The sequence below is a fragment of the Magnolia sinica genome, chromosome 6 (assembly GCF_029962835.1).
Source record: "Magnolia sinica isolate HGM2019 chromosome 6, MsV1, whole genome shotgun sequence".
Classification (NCBI taxonomy): domain Eukaryota; kingdom Viridiplantae; phylum Streptophyta; class Magnoliopsida; order Magnoliales; family Magnoliaceae; genus Magnolia; species Magnolia sinica.
Window position 1 is genome coordinate 97,326,122 of NC_080578.1, and position 21,424 is coordinate 97,347,545.

Consider the following 21,424-nt stretch of genomic DNA (forward strand, 5'->3'; position numbering starts at 1 on the left):
AATCCCACATTCCAAAAAGGGCCCGGATGGACCATCCAAAATCTCCTCGGTAGGACAATCTTAATGTTCCAATTTGTGGCCTGTAAATTGGCAGTTGATAAGAAATAGAGCAACCTTTTACAATCAACTGAACAAGTCCAAAGAATCAATGGCTAGGATCTTCCATCAAGGAGATTTTCAGAGCATGGCCCATCCATGGTGGTGAACAAAACAATATTCTGGATGGGAACAAAACAATAGTCTGGATTACTGAAGCATGGGTCCCACTTCTCATAATTAAAAACCCATCTAATTTGCTTGATGCCTCTAGCTCTCACCATCAATATAAACAATCAAACTACTAACATCCTAATAGATGTTTTTAGTACTGAAAACACTAGGGCTATTGATGGGGCTGGCCCTGTTCCGACCCGGCTCACCACATAGTGCAGGGAGGGATGTGATGAGGTCGATCATTCTCCCTCAGGGGATAACAACAAATCCATAGAGCTCTCTAGACTCCTTACAACACTTCCTCAAATCCGGGAGGGATAAAAGCCAGAATAATTCCTATAATAAATTTGAAATAATTTGATTGATGATAAAAAACGAAATTACAACTCTTTAAATAAGGATTTCAAACCTAGGACGAAGTTTTAGACTTAGACTCCAACTCAAATGCCCTAAAAACGTTACTTACTATCAATAGTAAACTTAACTCACTATTTATATACGAACTCACTATTTATAGACAAACTCGATTCCTACCAGCCTTCATGGTTTTCGGCCAAAAATAGTAAGTGTCCAATTTGACCAAACCATGTTATTCTCCAAACTTTTCTAAGCCCTTTACATGTTGGGCACGACTTCTACAGCTGAAAGGATCAAAAGTTATACTCGAACTAGAACTATTTATAGTAAAAACGAAACTATACGGGCATTTTGACCGTCGATCTGACATAATCTCACAAATCCGGCGTGGGCAACCACGCATAGCGGGGTTGGTGGCTTAAGTAGGTCATCCTACCCCAAAATCCTATATAATGTGTCCAAAAAAAAAAAAAAAAAAACTCATCCCAGTCTGCAAGATACCACTGATTTAAGGTTTTGATGGTCCAGATCGTTTCCGCCTCTGATCGGGCCTTCTCTGGTCCATCTTTGCCATGAAAATGCATGCGACCTGCTCTACATCACCACGGCAGTTCCATGGGCCTGGCCCAGGCATGCATTCACACCCTACAGATAAACAGGGCTAGCCTAGGCCTAGGTTTAAGACCATTTTCTATGGAATGGAGCAGTTAGATATGCTTGGGCCCGATATTTGAAGCCACGGTGGGCCCAGGCCTCAAGTCGGGCTCGGAAAATTAATCACCCAGGTGGGCCACCCCCCTTATTGGTAGCCCTACAAACACACTTCAAAACTGCTGATATTATGGGCCCCAGGGTGGATGGTCCAGCTTTTTGGAAGTGTTCTTACCCTTCAATGTGTCCAACAAACCGACGGTTAAAAAAGAGATGTACAGCTCCAAATTTGCATTCAACAAAGGAAATGTAAAATGCTTCTATAGCTATTATGATCTTAGGGGATTTTTTATTCATAGGCAATCCATGTTGAGGCGGCCCATCGCATCAATGGTTGGATCACGTAACAGCAGGCCCCACTTGTAGCATTGTATATTACCAACTTACAAGTCTATATGGCAGTTCATCAAGCATATATTCACATATGGAGAATATGGAAATAGATGAGCAGAACGGTATCTATTGGTGAGAAATCATGGTTTCTAAGTACCTCTCTACATTGTCCAGCCCACAGAGCTCTTTGACCACCGGCATGGTTGCCGGGACCTTCATTTGGAATGTTAAAGAAGGATGATCATAGCCGTTGGTTGCAAGGAGCTCTTTCCTTGCTTCTTTGATGGCTTGTCTAGTTGCACAATGAATAGAGGCCGCTAGAAGCAATGGTGGCTCCCCAGAAGCTGCAAAAGATTATCGATTTGCTTACTAATCATAACCCATGAACAGTTCAAAATCTCAACGAAGATTACAAAAGAAAAGAAAATTATGGTTGTTTATGAAACTTTAATATTTAGAAAACTTATGGTTGCATTTGGTAATCACCCCAAATTGGGGTTGGTTCTGCTATTTCAGTAGTTTTAACTTTGGGCCGAAGCACGAAGCTAGAAGTGAATTTCCTGGCTATCCTATCCAAGTCATTAGTGGGATAAGACTGCAGCTAAAAAACTTGAAAACTCAAATCAGTTCAATATCTAGCCAGGTTGGGTCTACTCGAAGTTAGATGAGGCTTGACTAGATATCGAGCAATCAAATTACGAATTATTTCGAGTAATAGTAATATTTTAAATAGTTGTGGTTAGGTGAAATACATAAAACAACCAGATCGGATAGATTCTTAGCTCTTGGCATGTTGGTAAATGACCTTTGCCTTTTGAGCTTAGGTTGTGGGTTTGAAACTCATGGGTTTCTTTAACTTTTATTGCCAAATTTTTTTTTTAAAATAAATAAATAAATAAGTTGACAAGCAAGTGGCTCGGGCCGAGTCACATTGGGTCAACTGAGTCAGTGAACCAATTCGAGGAGTCTTTCCAAGTCAAGACTCAGTCACACTCATGCATAGGTTTCCTAGTGGCTTAATGTAGCGGGTGCAAGGATAAAAAGGAAGAGATCACAATCTTCTTCTCAAGAATAGCCCTTGGTTCACAAGGAGAGAGATCTCTAAAAATGGTAGATAAAAATTGATATTATTGATGAAAAGTGCTGCTTACAGTGTATCTAATGAGCTTATATAAGCAAAAGAAACCCTAGATACTAACTTGACTCGAAATAGGAATCCTTTCCTAAATACTTTTATTTTCTTGGGTTCAAGAAAAATTAGAGGACTGACCTTGAAATCAGCCATGCAATCATGTACCAATGGTGTGGCCCACCTAATGACTGACTTGGATGTCACAAAGAGAACCTTGTAACCCGATTTGATATTTCACCAAGTACATAGCTCAGATATTTTGCAAATTTACATATGTCAACAAGACCACCTATTAAGAAAATTATTGTATCAAACATGTGCCAGAGAAGCATGGCAGAAGTGCCAACACAAATAATATTCTTGAATGGTTGTCGATTCATTTAAGGCAAATGAGCCTCAATTTTTTTATTTTTATTGTTCTTTCAGTAATATTTATAGAGAAAATGATTAGATACGAACACACACAACAGAAGTTCCCTATGGCAGAACCTTATCATAAGCTGATTACAATCAATTGGTGAGGGAGGGAGGTCATATATGCATCGACTATTTAGGTGTGCGGTCGGATCAATTGAAATCCATTTCAACTCACTACCCAACCTTGAGTGGACAATGAAAGAAAATTCTCCCTGCAGGTGTTTTTAATTGTGTTGTTCACACATAGCACCACCACCATCATCATCTTAGCCTTCTCCCGACAATCCAGTATCGGCTTTCAATATTTAGATTGGCAAAACTTTTATGAGGGGTGGCCCACTAGACATCAAATTTCCTCTCTTACTCAGGTTATTTCATATATGTATCCACTAATCATGTAGTTCTAAAATGTATGGGATTAGGCCCTTGGGGCCTGTTTAGAACATGGGATTAGGTAGTATGGAATTGCACTTGGTCTAATGTACACTCCATACAGCGTTTGGAATCGATGGGAAGGATTTTATTAATCCAGGTATCATATCATCTAGTCCCAGTAGGAAATACAATGGGATTTCTAGTAGAATTCGTATTCCACTAGAATTTGGAATCAAACAACGTTGGCGTTGTATTAATGGGTGACGGTTTGATGATACAAGAGGGAAGTTCTATAAAAGCAACAGGAAGAATTGCTCAGATACTAGTGAGTGAGGCTTATTTGGGTCGTGTTATAAATTTATAAGTGCTCTGGCTAAACCTATTGATGGGAGAGGGTGGGGCCCACATTGATGCATGCGTTGCATCCACACCGTCCATCCATATGTGCCCTTTACATGTGACACTCAAGTTGCATATGCATATAGGTGACTGGTTTTAGTCCTAAAATCTGGTCCATTGATTACAATTTCATGGTCCTCCAAACACTGGTTTCACTTAATACAGTGTTTTTCCCAAAGGAAGAGTTTGATCCCAGACGTGGGATTGGACGTTCAAATTTTCACGGTATTTCCAGACATATAATCATTGTGTAATAATGGTGTTAATCTAGAGAGTGTTAGTGTATAGTGTGTGTGGTTATAATGTAAGTGCATGTGTACACTTTCTTTTTCTCCTGCAGTGTACTATATGCTCTATTCTAATAAACATTGTGTGTTGGGGCATGTTAGCTAACACATAACATTTTTCCCAAACTCTCCTCTTTATTCTTCTTCTCTCTCACTCTTCTACTCTTTTCTCCACACTATAATCATCAAATCATTTTCTACTGTTATTTCTACTTAATGCAATTCAATACCACCTAATCCTGTGTTCCAAACAGGCCCTTAACTGAAGAACCATGATATTGCTGGTTCAATTGAAGCAACTACAAAAATAACACTGTAGTTTCCTCAATTCAACTTCCCTAGATATGTTTCTATTTGTTTTGTGCTAATCAGATGCCTCCCTATATATGAAAAAGGAGGAGAAAGTGATACCTTTGGAAGAGAGCAGGCGTTTTTTGTGATGGCCACTGTTAAGTATCTCAACATTGAATTCTTTGGGGATTGTGTCAATGATTGGGACCTTGTATGTCCATGTTCCATCCGAAACCACCAACCCATCTGAGTTTGATAGATACTCTTCCAGCATGAAAAATCCAACTCCTTAGACAAAAGATCCTTCAATCTGTAAGGAGTTTATTCAAATGTAAGGTGTCTATACATTCATATTAGTTGCAAAATAGGATATTGTAAACAAGGATAGCAAATCACAGAACCTCATCACCATTCAAAGTTTGTAATGGCAATGACGAACAGGTAATGTTGTGCCCCTCTGGCATGAATGTCCACAGCCAAATACATGTGGGACCATGTTCATGTTAGATAGACTGAAATATGCCTTGTATAGCTAGCATACCTTATATAGTTAGTTTCCATAGGTAGATGATTCTGATTTTATTTCTTTCCTTGTATAGATGCTGTAATCTCTATATATTCAACCCCTTTGAGTTGTCTCAAATACACAAAAGCTTTCAGCTCCTCTCGGTTTACATAGTATCAGAGCTTCACTGATCCAAATTCGGCACCACCTGTCAGATCCAACCACCCCTGCGTCGTCCGGCCACCCCTGCTGCGTCGTCCAACCATCCCTCTGCTCGTCCAGCACCCTCTGTTGCTCGTCCTACGCCCCCTGTTGCAGATCCGACTATCTCCTTGCTCGTCCGACCGCCTCCTGTTGCAGATCCGACCACCCCCTGCTCGTCCGACCGTCCCCTATTGAAGATCCGACCACCCCCTGCTCGTCCGACCACCGCTTCTCGTCCGATCGCCCCTCTGCTCGTCCAGCGTCGCCCGGTCACCTCTATTGCTTGTTCTCTTTGAGTTCCAGCAACCCCATCCAGATCTGTTGCTCCCATCCAGATCTGTTGAAAATCTGTTGTTATTGCTCCCATCCAGATCTGTTGTTGTTGCTGCTGCGTCGCCAGATCTCACTTATCCAGATCCAGAGCTCCTGTTACTGTTCCTATTCCGCCAGATCCAGATACTGCTATCCCTTGGATATCTCCTGTTGTACGGTACACCTAAAACATTCTTCTGCTGCAACTCTTTGCGTGCTTTATATTAATTTCGATCAATGGACAAGAACTCATCACGTACAGAGGCCCCAAGGTGTAGTTTTGATGGTACCAACTATTCGCTATGGGCCATCCATTTTCAGAACTTCCTCAAGGGTCGTGGTTTGTGGGGACTAATTGATGGATCTGTTACTATTCCCACTTCCATGGATGCCGATAAATTGGCTGATTGGGAAATGAACAATGGACGGATTATTACCTGGATTCTCGATTCGGTCGATCAGTCCATTACTGTTGGCCTCACACCTCATCGCACGGCTAAGGCAATGTGGGAGCATCTTCAGACAATTTATCAACAAAGTAATGCGGCCCGGTCATATCGTCTGGAACAGGATCTCGTTAACCTTACTCAGGGTGACGACAGTATTCAATCTTTTGATTCTAAAATTGTCACAATTTGGACTGAAATGGCCTTGATGGATCCAATATTTCCTAATGACTTTAGGATTTTCCAAACTATGCGCAAGAGTGCGCAAGTTCGCCAATTTCTTATGAAACTGCTTCCGGAATTCGAGCATTGTCGGGCTGCTCTCTTGAACCGTAGCCCTACTCCTTCATTGAATTCGGTTATTAATGATCTATTGGCTGAGGAACAATGACTAAAAGTTTTATCACTTCCTTCCTCAACTCCGGGATCATCTGATATGGTGCTTGCTGTGTCCACCACTACACCAACACGTGGCTCCTCTCCTTTAACTTGTCGCGGCTGCAATAAGGTGGGTCATGTTGTCGCTCAATGCAAATAATGTTGCGCTTATTGTCGACGAACTGGTCATGGTATTCAAGACTGTCGTACACGTGCATATGCATCTTCTTCCGGCCGTGGATGTGGTAGTCGTGGTCATGGCCGTGCTCGTGCTCTTTCTACTATTGCTGCCACTATTTCTTCCGAGCCGACTGTTAGTGAGTCTACATTTACTGTTTCTGCTGAAAGTCTTTCATCTCCGTTGACTCCTGCGATGCTCCAGCAAATCGTTCAGGCCCTTTCTGCGGCCGGTATGTCAGGTAGATCCCCATCTTCTACATGGTTCTTCGATTCGGGTGCTTCCAATCATATGACCGGTGCTATATCCTATCTTTGTGACATTCGTCCCTACACCGGCAATCAGGCTATTTCTACTGCGGATGGCACTAGACTACGTATTCAGTCTGTTGGATCATTGACTTTCTCTCCTTCTGCTCATCGCCAATTCACCCTTCGTGATGTGTTTCATGTCCCTAACCTCTCCTCCAATTTAATTTCAGTTGGTCAACTCACATCCAATAACTGCTTAGTTATATTTCTTCCCAACTATTGTTTTGTGCAGGATCTGGCAACAGGGAAGGTACTTAGGAGGGGTAGGCGGCATGGTCGTCTGTACGTGCTGGATTTTGATCCATCTGTCACTCCGGCTCGTTGTTTCTTTTCTCCTTCTTCATCAAATATTTCTTCGGCAAATAAATTGTGGAAATTATGGCACTTTCGCTTGAGTCATCCACATTCCGATCGGTTACTTCAGTTAATTTCGTCTGGCATGTTAAGGAATATTTCTCTTAATAAAAATGATTTGGATTATTCTTGTTCTTCCTGTTGTCTTTCAAAAAGTAAGTGTGTTCCATTTTCCCTAAGTACTACAAAATCATCTTCTATGTTTGAACTTGTGCATACGGATGTCTGAGGTCCTTCACCAATTATGTTTCCCTCTGGGTTACGATACAATGTTATATTCATTGATGATTTCACACGTTACACTTGGATTTACTTTTTGCAATCGAAGTCACAGGTTTTTGAAAAATTCAAGTTATTTCACTCTATGGTGGAGACTCAATTTCGGGTTTCAGTTCAAACTCTACGCTCTGACTTAGGGGGGGAATATCTCTCAATTGATTTTCATACATTTCTTCAAGGGCATGGGATTATTCATCAAACCACCTGTTCTGATACTCCACAACAGAACGGGGTGGATGAAAGAAAAAATCGTCATATTGTTGAAACTGACAACACCCTAATGACAGCTATGAGTGTTCCTCGTTCTTTCTGGGCGGAAGCAATGTTACATTCCGTCTACTTGATTAACCGGATGCCAACCAAAGTTCTGAACAGTAAATCTCCTTACTCTGTTCTCACCGGCTTACCTCCTGCATATTCCACATTTCGTGTTTTTGGTTGTATCTGTTATGTTCACCTGGCTTCACGTGAACGTAACAAACTATCTCCAAAATCAGTCAAATGTATGTACTTGGGATTTGGGGAAACTCAGAAGGGTTTTCGATGTTATGATCCGGTTTCTCGTCGTGTTCGGGTTTCACGACATATTGTTTTTCTTGAACACATTGCTTTTCATTCATCTCTTCCTCCTCCGCACACTCCAAACTCTCCTGGTCTAACTGCCTTTCCAGAAATTCCGTTTGCCTCAAGTACTCTCCCTCGTCCGTTGCAGGTTTACTCACGTCGACCACGTACAGATCCATCACCTATTACTCAACCCGAACCTACTGTACCTGTTGTAGATCCCGAACTTACCTCGATACGTCGTTCCGCTCGTGAACATCGAGCGCCTGATCGGTTGATATGCTCTATGTCTGCCATGAATGCTACTCTGGATATCGTTTCTATTCCTACTTCATACTCTCAGGCAGCCACTCATGATTGTTGAAAGAAGGCTATGGCAGAAGAACTTGCAGCATTGGATGATAATCATACGTGGGACATTGTCACTCGACCTGCTGACCAACAGCTAATTGGTAGCAAATGGATTTATTCTGTCAAGCTCAAGTCTGATGGATCATTGGATCGATACAAGGCTCGACTTGTCACTCAGGGATACAAACAGGAATACGGAATTGATTATGATGAGACTTTCGCTCCCGTGGCCAAGATGAAAACTGTTCGTACTCTTCTAGCTATATCTTTTGTTCGCTCATGGCCACTCGCTCAGATGGATGTGAAAAATGCCTTTCTTCATGGAGATCTCCAAGAAACCGTATATTTAAAACCTCCTCCTGGCTCTTTAATCCCCGACAATAAGGTATGTCGCCTAAAGAAAGCCCTGTACGACTTCAAACAGGCACCTCGGGCATGGTTCCAACGCTTTCACGATGTTGTTACGGGTACTGGCTTTACTCAAAGTGGTCATGACCCATCATTATTTTTGCGCATCACTATTCACGGAATTGTCATTGTTCTGGTCTATGTTGACGACCTCCTCCGGACTAGTAGCGATGCTACTGGCATCTCGGCTTTAAAGGAAGTTCTGCAATCCTCCTTCAAGATGAAAGACCTCGGCCATCTCACATACTTTCTTGGGCTTGAAATTTCACGGTCTAAATGTGGGATCCTGGTCAGCCAGCGTAAATATACCAAGGATCTTCTCGCTTGGGCATCATTGACAGATCAGAAAACAGTTCAGACTCCCTTAGAACCTAACATTCATTATGGCCGCGACGATGGTGATCTACTTGCACAGCCCGACTTATACCACCGTTTGGTTGGGAGTCTGGTTTACTTAACTATGACTCGCCCTGATATTGCCTACGCTGTCCAAGTCGTCAGTCAGTTTGTTTCTACTCCTTGGACTCTTCATATGACTGCGGTGTTATGCATCATACGGTACCTACGTGGAACTCTAGATCGATCACTGTTCTTCTCCTCCACGGCGACTCTGGACCTTCATGCTTATTCAGATGCTGAGTGGGCTGGTTGCGCTCTCACACGAAGATCTACCACTAGCTACTGTGTTTTTCTCGGCACTTCTCTCATCTCTTGGAAGTGTAAGAAGCAGGCCACTGTTTCCAAATCAAGCACAGAAGCCGAGTATCGAGCGATGTCTGCTGCGTGTAGTGAGCTTGTTTGGTTACGTGGACTTCTTTCCGACTTGGGCATTCCTGTGCAGAATCCTACTCCACTCCATGTTAATAATCTCAGTGCCATTCAGATTGCCTCTAATCCGGTTTTTCATGAACGGACGAAGCATATTGAAGTTGACTGTCACTTTATCCGTGAGAAATTTCAGTCTTAGCTCATTTCTCTACCACATGTTGCATCCCATGATCAGATTGCAGACATTCTCACCAAGTCCCTAACTTCTGCACGTCACTCATTTCTCGTTGGCAAACTATTACTTGTCGATGACCCGCATTAGTTTGAGGGGGGATGTTAGACAGACTGAAATATGCCTTGTATAGCTAGCATACCTTATATAGTTGGTTTCCATAGGTAGATGATTCTGATTTTATTTCTTTCCTTGTATAGATGTTGTAATCTCTATATATTCAACCCCTTTGGGTTGTCTCAAATGCACAAAAGCTTTCAGCTCCTCTCGGTTTACAGTTCATTGATGCATTGACATATATACATGCTTTTATTGTGCATTTTTAGGAGAGCCCAATAGTCCACCTAATATGGATGTGAGAGATGGACATGCACACATGCATAGGATTAGAACTACATCAGACTACTCGATGCACTGAAATGAACACGTGACTTTATCTTGTCTTGAAGCACAAACACAGAATATCCTTGAAGACTACCACCAAATACATTTGCATGCATGAATGGAGTGATGCACAATTGCACATATAAACATGCATTCCATATGGAAATACATGTATTTCCAAGCACACACCAATTCAAGCCAATGTTCAATGATGCATTGAGATGCATGGATGCTTCTATCAGAGGCCTTTAAGAACCCCAAGAGCTCATCTATTAGAACTGCCACCCAGTGAGCTTGCATGACTCCTAGAATGGGGAGAAGAGCACGTTTACCATGGACACATATCACATGTGCTCATCAGATAAGCACAACCAATGCATCGTCATGGTTCAAGGAACAGAAAAAAGAAAGAAAGAAGAAAAAAAAAAAAAAAAACGGAAAATAAATACTTAAACAAGACTAGTATAAATAGCAGTTGATTGAGGTGACCTGTCCTAAATCCACAGCAGAGTTTAAGCTCTGTCCACAGTCATAGATCAGATCTGTTCGCAAGATTGTGGTAGCACCTGTAAGAAGATCTATCTCCACCTGGGATCACAAAAACTTCATATTAGTATTCAATCAATAGATGTTACGTTAGATGTCTTAAGAAACTAAAGGTGAGTTTTATGCAATGTTGATTTCAATTGCAATTGTTAGTCCCATAAAGTGGAGATAATCAGATTTCCATTCGGAAACTTGCCTGTCAAGAAAAGTCTGGCTAACTGGTGTCTTTCCCTTCTAGCAGGCAGTCTGGAGGGAGCGCAACAATCGTTTGTTTCATGATAAATCATGTTCTCCGGATGTGATTTTCCTTTATGCAAAACACCTAGTCAGTGAATGGGTTTCCTTGTCCTATGCTGTTGGAACTCTTAATGAGGTTGTGTCGGGTTTCAATATTCTTAGTTGGATATGCTTTGAGGATGAGTGTTGCAGGGATGGGATTGTTGAGATGGATGTGTGGGAAGACTAGGAAGAATAAAAAAAAGAAAGAAGAAGCCTCAGGGTAGTCCCAACAAGTGATAAAATGATAGAGAGCAGAATGAGATGGTTTGATCACGTGGAACAAAGACTCGAGATGGCTCCATTAAGGAGAAGAACCTTGATTGGTTTAGAGCCTTCAAGGAGGATGAGAGGAAGACCGGAGAGGACCTGGAATGAGGTGGTGAGAAGGGATGTGGAGGCTTGTTCACTTATTGAACATGGGATCTTAGAATGATTGGCAAAACAAGACATGTAAAGCCAGCCCCAAACAGTTGGGATGTGGCAGCGATGGTGACGACAACAACAGCAATGATGATGAGATGGATTCTGGGAATCTATGTGAGCAGTTTTCAAGGAGAAATGGGAAGGGAAGAGAAGCATGAAGCTACCATCTGGTAGTATGTTATACAAGGTAGGTTGACATTTGACTGAACAGAGAATGGATTTGGAGTGATCAAAATCAAATATTGGGTGTGACTGAGAGATTTTATTTTTATTTATTTTTTATTTTTTATCCAGGTTTTCATAAAGTCGGCCTACTTTATGAATAAAAAGGCAGGGTGATCAACAAATCACGAATTTTATCAGAAACTTCGAATTGAGATTCAAAAACACAGGCAATCAGCATTTCAAAATGTGTAAGGTAGAGGTGAAGTGTTTGGGCCTCTGGCTACACAAGCCTAAGCTTCAGGTTGGAAATCTCATGATTTTGTTATCAATAAAAATTAAAGATTAAACAGAAAATTACAGAAAATTATGAAAATAGCAACATGATAACATTTATGAAATAAAAATCCTGTCAGTGCCACCTAGTAAAATAAAGAAAAGGGCCTCTTTAATCTTGGTTGTTGGTCATTGTTATTTTCAGTAAGCTTTGGAGATTGGCCGAGTTTTATGCATGAACCCAGACATGTACCCATACCCACATAGAGTATAACTCCCATTGCAAACTGATCAAAGAAAGTCGGACATGGTTTCAGAATTTCGAAATAATCACCTGGAGGATTAGAGTATCCCAGGAAACTGCACCCATTTGCTCCTGCAACCTTTCCTCAAGCAGCATCAGCCTTTCAACCAAGATATTGCATGCAACCCCAACTGCTTCGCTACTTGACTCTGACGTGGTGCTTCCAGCGGTCCATCCTCCTTGCACTAGACTCAAAGTATCGCCCTGAATGACTCGAACTCTTTCCAGAAGTTCTTGACTTCCATCACTCAATAGCTGAGCCAGGGAAAATGCCGTAACCTGCTTTACTTTTGTCCACAGCCCCTGTCCTATCTCGATCCCTCCAACTTCTACAACAATTGAACCATCATTGAGGATGCTCACTTTGCCCGGTGTCGGTCTCAGCCACACTGCATACACAATGGGTACGCGAGAAATGCCCCGCTTCCTCCATTTGTCATGACCATTGAATTGCTTGATTATTTCGGTCCTGTGATGGAAACTTGCAGATGCAGCCAACTTATCCATAATTGAAGATAAAGTAAACTCAGTGAGTTCACCAGCGCTACTTCCATAAAACAACTGGAGGCTTTCGAATGAATGCATATTCCTTTTCCTAACCAAATCGGGCTCCATGGAAAAAGCTGAAGCAACATGCTCGATTACAACTTCGGCAATGTAGGCCCCTTGTAACTCTCCTGGGGCCCGCATGGCTGAATTGGTTGAATGATTTGTCTTGCAGACCTTAATGTCGAAAGAGAGAGCTCCCCAATTATACTTCTTTAATGCTCCCACAATGTTCGATGGCACCATTGGGCTCATATCTTCAGATATCCCTGCATTGAGTAATATATCGGTATGTAGAGCTGTAATCTTCCCATCAGACTTGAAACCAGCGGAATAGTTTATCTTCATTGGATGCAGTCCACCTGCCATTATCATATCGGTTTTGCGATCTAGGTAAGTTCAGACAGGGCGGCGTAACTTGTATGCTGCAAGTGCACGCGCAGTCGAAACCTAAACATTGCACAGTCCCATAATTGTGAGGTCATGGATGCAGACAAGAAATCATTCATTAGTTAAACTGAGACTACATATTGCAAAGCAGATAGCTTAGTACAACAATGTTCTCAAATAGCTGGTGGCCCATAAAGTCGAAGAGAGAAGTATACAGTTGAAAAAAGAAAGTCAATGGCAAAAGAGAACAAGGTACATTGGTCATTGTTAGAGAACTCTTAGAAAAGAGTTCCACGCAAGCAATTCGAGAATTTTGAACAGTTCACTAAAGATTCACATTCAAGAATTAGTCATGAATCATTCAATCGTTAGGCTTCGTTTGACTTGGCCTAGAGAAAAATAATACACCACTCTAGGATTTCTGCTTTTACTTGAATTTACAAAAATCATGAAAAGATACTAATGTGCACGCACAAGAGAGACCAATTTGGAAATTCAACTAACAATAAAAATTCCAAAACCTCAATTCATTTTTCTCCACTCTTGAAATCGCCACGAGCCACATGTGGGCTTAAAGAAACCAAAAGAAGGAAAAAATAAAAAACTGGTTAGTAAAATGAAAGAATCTCTGGCTTTTCCCAAAATCAGCAGCTAATTAACTCACTAAAAAAAAAAATTCCGAACCCAAATTTTGTAACAACCGTTTCAAGTTTGACTCCAATGAATCATAGTAAAAATCACTAAATGTATTACCAAAAAGGGGGAATCATTATCTCTACTGATATTTTAATCAGACTCTGAAACACTTCAAGCCTCGCTAAACCAAGTCGCTCATTCAAGTTAATGAATAGCGTTTCATGCATGGGTGTCATGATGCTTAAGAAGACATCAAGATATTTTGGTTTCTTATGGAAAGGTTAGGGAAGTTCTACATGGGTAACATTCCAGGGTCTAAGACTGGAAGACTACTTCATTCGAAAGCAATCTACGTCTATCTAAACAAATAGTAGAGAAAATGACAATGTCTACAAAATTCATGCCCAATGAAAATGATGCTAATGATACTCACAGGTAAACCCCTAAAGGCCTTCCCACCAAATCCTCCACCAACCCTCCTTGTAATCACACGAACATTATGGTCGGGAATGCCAAGGCATTTTGCGATTACGCGGTGTGAGACCTCGGGGCACTGGGTCGAAGTGTACACCACCATGCAGTTATCTTCATCCGGTACAGCAAGTGTTGTTTGCGTCTCCATATAGAAATAGTATTGCGATCCAAGTTCAATCTGAAAACCATTGCCACATTCGTTAACATTTCTATGGACTATGAAGAACCTGTTTTTAGAGATACACAGCAGCAAAAGAAAAATCTGCATTTGGATACCCAATTCAACTAAATTGGAATTCAATTAATTCATTATAAAGGAGATGACCAATGTGGGGCAGCACTATTTTAATAATTAATGACAACAAAACCCCTGATGCACACTTACGAATTTGTACTTGGATTAGAAATGATGCTAATTGCAATTCAGGAAGTAGTCTATTACAAACAGAGTGAGGCTAGTCCCACATTGCTCATGACGCTTTCTTGAAGTGAATTCTAGCAATTCAGTTCAGATGAACTTTTGAAACTCAATCAAGTCTTCAAAGAAGTCAGTGAGTTCATTTGATCACGACAGGCATATGTTGCTTGGCTTTTGTATAGAACAAGAGTACTTCCTCAAATACCCAGAAAACTCAATCCAGTACTTCTAAAATTAAAAAAGTACCAGACCATAAGCTCTTAAACTCGACAAAACTCAATTGAGTACTTGATCCAAGCTTTAAGTCACATTGATCCTCCTTAAGTCCAAGTCAAGTTTCAAGTTTTCTGACCTTGATATAAAAAAGACACTAAGGCCATGTTTGGAAACCATGGATTCCATGACAAACAGCTGAAAAGGAAAAGGATTTTCCTTGGATATGATGATTTGTGTCATTTGCATAGCAAAGAAAAGGGTGGATACCACCAAGAAACCATTAACTTTTCCATAATTTGGATTCTTGGCTTGTGAGAGGTGTTAGACAGCCCACATTCCTTGTATAGAAGATTTTGTATTTATCATCTTACCTTGTATAGTCGTTGTAGAACTCTATATATTCAACCCTTTAGGGTTGTCTGAAATACAGAAAAACATTCTCCAAATCCGTGTGTTTACATGGTATCAGAGCCAAGTTTCTGAACCGGTGCTCCCTCTTCGATTTCCGGTAGTCCACGATTCCGGCAGCCTCCTCCATTGATTCCCGTGGCTCTGTCATCTTCTCTGCGACCTGCCATCATCTCCATCGTACTCCATCAGCGTGCTCGCTGTCAAAAACCATCTCTAGATCCCGCTGTAGTTGCGGCCAATCTCTACCATCTCCAGATCCAGCGACCTATACATACTGCACGACCACCAAAAAAAAAAAAAATCTCTAGATCCACATCAGATTTGGTCCTGCTCTCCATTAACAATCTCGTTCTACTCATCAGATTTGGTCCTGTTCGTCAGATCCGGTCCTGCTGGCCAGATCCGATCCCTGCTACACTTGCTGCGCTCACACCTGCTTCATCCAACCCCTCCTGTTGTGCACGCCCCTGCTGCGCTCGCCCTTGCTGTTGCTATTGTTGTTGTTGTTGCTGTTGCTGTTACACACACCCTGCGCACGTCCGATCTGTTTGTTGTTGCTACTGCGCAAGCCCTTGCTGCGCTCGCCCCTGCTGCGCTCATCCTTTTGCTGTTACGCATGCCCCTACTGCTGTTGTCGTTCTGATCTAATCCGGCTCGTACCCTGCTGCGCTCCCTCCTTTTGCTGTTCTGATCTGTTGTCGTTTGCTAGTTACGGTTTTGATCTGTTGGTGGTGATATAAACCCTCTTGCTTATTGCTGTTCTAATCTGTTGCAGTTCTATTGCCTGCAACCAACTCTCCTGCTGCAAGGTACCTTCTTCCTTGGCGTAGTTTATATCTTTTCCTATATATGGACAAAGACTCCCGTACAGAGGCCCCACGATGTAGTTTCGATAGCACCAACTATAATCTATGGGGCATCCACTTTCAACGTTTTCTCAAGGGTCGTGGTTTGTGGAGACTGATTGATGGATCTGTTCCTGTTCCCGCTTCCACCGAAGTCGACAAAATGGCTGATTGGGAAATGAAAAATGGACGGTTTATTACCTTGATTCTTGATTCCGTCGATCGATCAATAACTGTTAGCCTCACGCCACATCACACTGCTAAGGCTATATGAGAGCATCTCCAGACAATATATCAACAGAGTAATGCGGTTAGGTAATACCGCCTGGAACAAAATCTGGTTCACCTTACTTAGGGTGACAAAAGTATTCAATCTTTCTACTCTACAATGGTTATAATTTGTACAGAGATGGCTATGATGGATCCTGACTTCCCAAATGACTTTAAAATATTCCACACAATGCGCGAGAGTGCGCAAGTTAGATAGTTTCTTATGAAACTGCGTCCGGAATTTGAGCATTGCAGAGCTGCTCTCCTGAACCGTAGCCCAACTCCTTCAATGATTTCAGTTATTAATGATTTATTAGCCAAGGAACAACGATTGCATGTCCTCTCTCAGGGGACATCTCAGGGACCATCTAACCTGACACTTACTGTATCCACCTCTGCACCAAATTGTGATTCCACTCCTTTAACTTGTCGTGGCTGTAACAAAGTGGGACATGTCATCGCTCAGTGCAAAGATTGGTGCGCGTATTGTCAAAGGACTGGTCATGGTCTTCAAGACTGTCGTTCACGTGCCTACGCATCCTCATTTGGCCATGGACGTGGTGGTCGAGGTCGTGGCCGTGGTCGTGCTCTTTCTGCTACTTCTGTACCTACTTCTTCTGAGCCTTCTGTTAGTGATACTGCATCCACTGGTTCTGTTGAAGGTCTTTCCTCACCTTTAACTCCTGCGATGCTCCAGCAGATCGTGCAGGCCCTTTCTGCGGCCGGTATGTCAGGTATAACCGCATCTTCACCATGGTTCTTCGATTCTGGTGCTTCAAATCATATGACTGGTGATGTATCCCATCTTCACAATATTCGTCCCTACATTGGCAATCAAGCTATTTCTATATATTCAACTCTTTAGGGTTGTCTGAAATACAGAAAAACATTCTCCAAATCCGTGTGTTTACAAGATGAATAGGAGATTTCCACTTTCTACTCAAACAAGAAATAAAAATTGGAATCCATCTTTCAATAGTTCTCATGGAAATCATCATTGGATTTTTATTTTATTTTTTCCCTTTCTTTTGCTTGGATTCAATGTATAACATGCCCTAAAGTATGAGGGAAATACCTTAGCAGAGAGAATCTTCTGTTCTGCTTCTGCCATTCCTTTTGAGAAATCATCAACTGTTTTTGGGGAAAACATAGGAGGGACCTCAAAAAATCTGGACCTTTCAACAGCCTCTTCTACAGTTAAAATGGGAGGTTCCAGGCTTTCCATGTCATAATCAACTGTCGCTTGCTGAGCTGCCATGTTGGCATATCTCTGTGTTTCTGCAATCTAAACCAACCATTCCATTAACTATGCATGTGAAATTGAAAATGTAAATACATGAAAGAGAGAGAGAGAGAGAGAGAGAGAGAGAGAGAGGAGAGTGTGTGCATGCATGAGAGGTCATTGAATTACCATGAAACCAAGAGGTTGACCGGTAAACTGGGTAAGATCATCGGCAAATAGAGGATCTTCACCAAATATACACAGAGAGCCTATGTTAACCCCTCCTCGCGGAATGTCTTTGACAGAAATAACCTTAACGATTCTTTCACTTGCTGATGTAGATTTGAATCCAATGCCCTTTACACATGCCAAAGGCCTTGTGCTCTAGATGAACGCTCCATAAAGGCAATCCTTAGGAGCAGGAATGTCATCTACATACACTGCTTCACCTACATGATTTGATCATAACTATTCAAATGCAGTTTCCAAATCACTCAACAAACGTACACTTGTTTTATGTATGCATTTATTTTGCATAGAGTTAGGGGTGCGACTTCGCGGGTTGGGTTGGATTGAGGCTTGACCCGAACTTGACACTCCTCAAGAGGAACCAACCCACAACTCAAATTTCAACCCAAGGTTCCTAACCAAATTCCTCTATACCCAACCCTAAACTAACCCGACCCAAAAACATGTGATTATTCCCAAGTCCCAACCTCACCTAACCCGATCCTAATTTGCAAACCCAACCTGTTTTCAAGTGGGTTGGGGTTTTCTAATGCTAACCCAAACCAAGTACCCTGACAACCCAACCCGAAACCAACATGTTGTATGATTCATTGGAACCCAATTCATTAATGTTAAGAGTACTCAGCTCTGTGCATACCTACAGAGCACCATATTAATGGTGTACAGTCTTGTGTTTTCCTAATGAACACTATATTGACGTATATCTCTCAGTTATTATCCTTTAGTTATCTTTTAAATATCCTTTGGATATTTGGTTTCTTTTGGTAAATACCTCATTGTATACATAAGATAATCTTTGTAATTAAGAAATCATAAATAAAAGATTCTTGAGGAGAGAGAAGATACTCTCTACTTTTGCATACTTCTACGATTAACGTATTCCTGGTCTAATTTAAGACAAGGACGCACGCATCCATGTCCGGCACAAACTCTGAGGTGTCAAAACAGGATCATGAAACACCTGATAAGTCGACAAATCTAGAAACTGAACAGTTGTAGGATAATATTGAAATGTAGATAGTTACATAATAGTAGTTCTTAAAATCACAAAACAAAGTATGTTACCATAAATACTATATAAATGGGTGCGAGATCCAAGCGTCCATCAGGTGTGTACTAAGGTACAGATGCCCTGGCCCAAAGATCAGGCTGACAGGTCGACAGAGGAGAAGATACTGACCAAATTTCATTTAGCCATCCATTGTTTCATAAGATGTAACCCCCTGATCAGTGGCATGACCTGAATTTTGGGCAACAGCATTGATGGAACCTGCCTGATGGACTGCTTAGATCTTGCATACTTGTGCCACATTGGATGGCTGTAGAAGGGCCACAGTACATGTAAGCTTAGCAAACCTCTAAAAGAAGTAAAAGATAAAGTGAAGTTTTTCCACAATAGAGTTCTAAATTAAAGGGAGTGTCGTCTTACATAGCAGCATAGAGTTACTGAGTTTCAAATAAAGCTTCATGATCGAGTTGGAATAGTAAGAAACAGTGTGCAGGGAAGCATACCAGAAGCTTGAATCTTGGCCCCCACTTTTTTAGTAGGCTCACCTACCAGATGATGCTCTTTGCTGATTTCTATAACTTGCTTTGCAGATAAGAGCGGAACTGGTCTCTCCTGATGGTCTCTATAAGAGAGATGGCCATTTACAGAAGACTCATCTGCCAAAACATTTGAATATCCATTGAGGCCACCATTTTGAATTTCAGTGCTATCAACAACATCAGAGATCCTCATCCATAAATCATTTTCAGGTCCTGTCAGATCTTTGACAAGGGGTCGAAGGAAATCAAAGAGAAACCCAACTGCCAAACTTGATCTGTAAGCAGCATGGGAAGTGCCTTCTGCAGGTACAACAGTTGCTCGAAGTACTCTGATTGCCTCAAGCAGCACAGCCGGAGTAACAGATTTCCCAGATAAAAATTCCTCGACCTTCCTTGCTCTGATTGCATGCTTAGTCCTGTAAGCACCGAAAACCAGCCGTAGATTTTCTAAAACAAAACTTTCCGACATTTCTTGGGTCAAAACAGTAGCTAAGAAAGCTGCATTGAGATAAGCCACTGCATTTCCAAGGGGACGTGGAGAGGCTCTATAAGTCTCAAACAGCAACTTGGTTTCAGATGAAGAGTTTCCTATAGAATTCCAGCTTGGGATTTGAATGCTTAAAAGTAAGGTTTTCGGATCACATGGAGGCCTTTGGAGAAAATCCTCCAATGTAAGCAATACCGCTCCTGAACCAGTATGGCTGTTTAAAGACGAACCAGCTGCGAGAAGAATGGTAGCCATATCCGAGGGGAATGGATTTCGTTGCGCCATGATTATATTACCACCCAAACTGGCAGTATTTCGGATGTTTTGAGATGCAATCTTATTCATTTGATCTGCAATTTTCGTGAACACCAGTCTTTCATTGGACCTTGACGGACTCTCTCTCTCTTCCCTTAATACTCCGATTGCCTTGGAAATCGACAAGGCAGCTCCAATTTCAATCCCTGTATTGTCCCTTCTTATAACTGAAAGCTCAGGAATGTGTCTTAGATCAATGTATTTATCATATTCAACTGCTTCCCTATAAATACCGGCACTTGTATTGCCAACAACCAATTTCACCTGGTTTCCATTCTCAGCTACTTCGGATTTCAACAGGTTTTGAAGCTCTTCAACACTAACAGGACTATACCAATTAGCCGGAACTTGCAGTTTTGCACACATAAAATCACTAGGATTCTTCACTGGCGAGTCAATAAAGCCATTCATGGATGCTTTGATTTCATTTTTCAGAAATTCTGGAAATGTACAGATCCCTTCACGACTATAAAAAGGTAATCTATTCGCATTTACATCAGCATTCTCCCCCTTTCTCCAGAAGGAATTGAGACCCAAGTCTTCCATATCAACATCTGCTGCAAAGCTTTTGCAGGCATCGGCAATGGGTCGATATCCTGTGCACCGGCAGAGATTGCCTGCAATAGCTTTCTCAGCTTCAGATGCTGTGATCTTTGAAAATCCGTCGGCAGGGGCAGGCCTTTCGGTTTTTTCAGCATTAACAAGTGCTGAAAAGAGAGACATGCACATGCCACGAGTACAGAAGCCGCACTGAGAAGCATGGAAACCCGAAAACCTCTGATGAATTGAATGGAACCCATCTTTGCTGTTTCCAAAGCCTTCGGTTGTCATAATTGAACAGCCATTTATACTGCAAAGAAGAGTCAGGCATGAATTCACTGTGAACTCTTCGACTTGGTCCTTTATAGGATCATACTTCGACAGAAGAACTACACACACTCCGCAACCACCTGCAAAAGAAAAGATACTAAATTCTCAAATGAATACAGCATCCTTCATTAAGGATATGTTTGCATGGACGACACCCATTTGGATATCAATCTTTCTGTAGCCAACAATCCTTGAGAAGGGCACCACATCAGCAGCATCCATGTCGTTTTGTAGAATAGAATATCAAGATCGCAATGAATCTTGTTTCCAAGAGAAAGTGAAACAAAACCCATCAGAAATTCTCCACTCCCATCTTCAAAAGGACATGATGTAGCATCCTTATCATAG

The 21,424-nt window shown here is 41.7% G+C and overlaps 1 pseudogene; it reads right to left on the bottom strand.

The window, feature by feature from the left end:
- Positions 1 to 1,529: 1,529 nt before the first annotated feature.
- Positions 1,530 to 21,298, bottom strand: LOC131249760 (indole-3-acetaldehyde oxidase-like; annotated as a pseudogene).
- Positions 21,299 to 21,424: the final 126 nt, after the last annotated feature.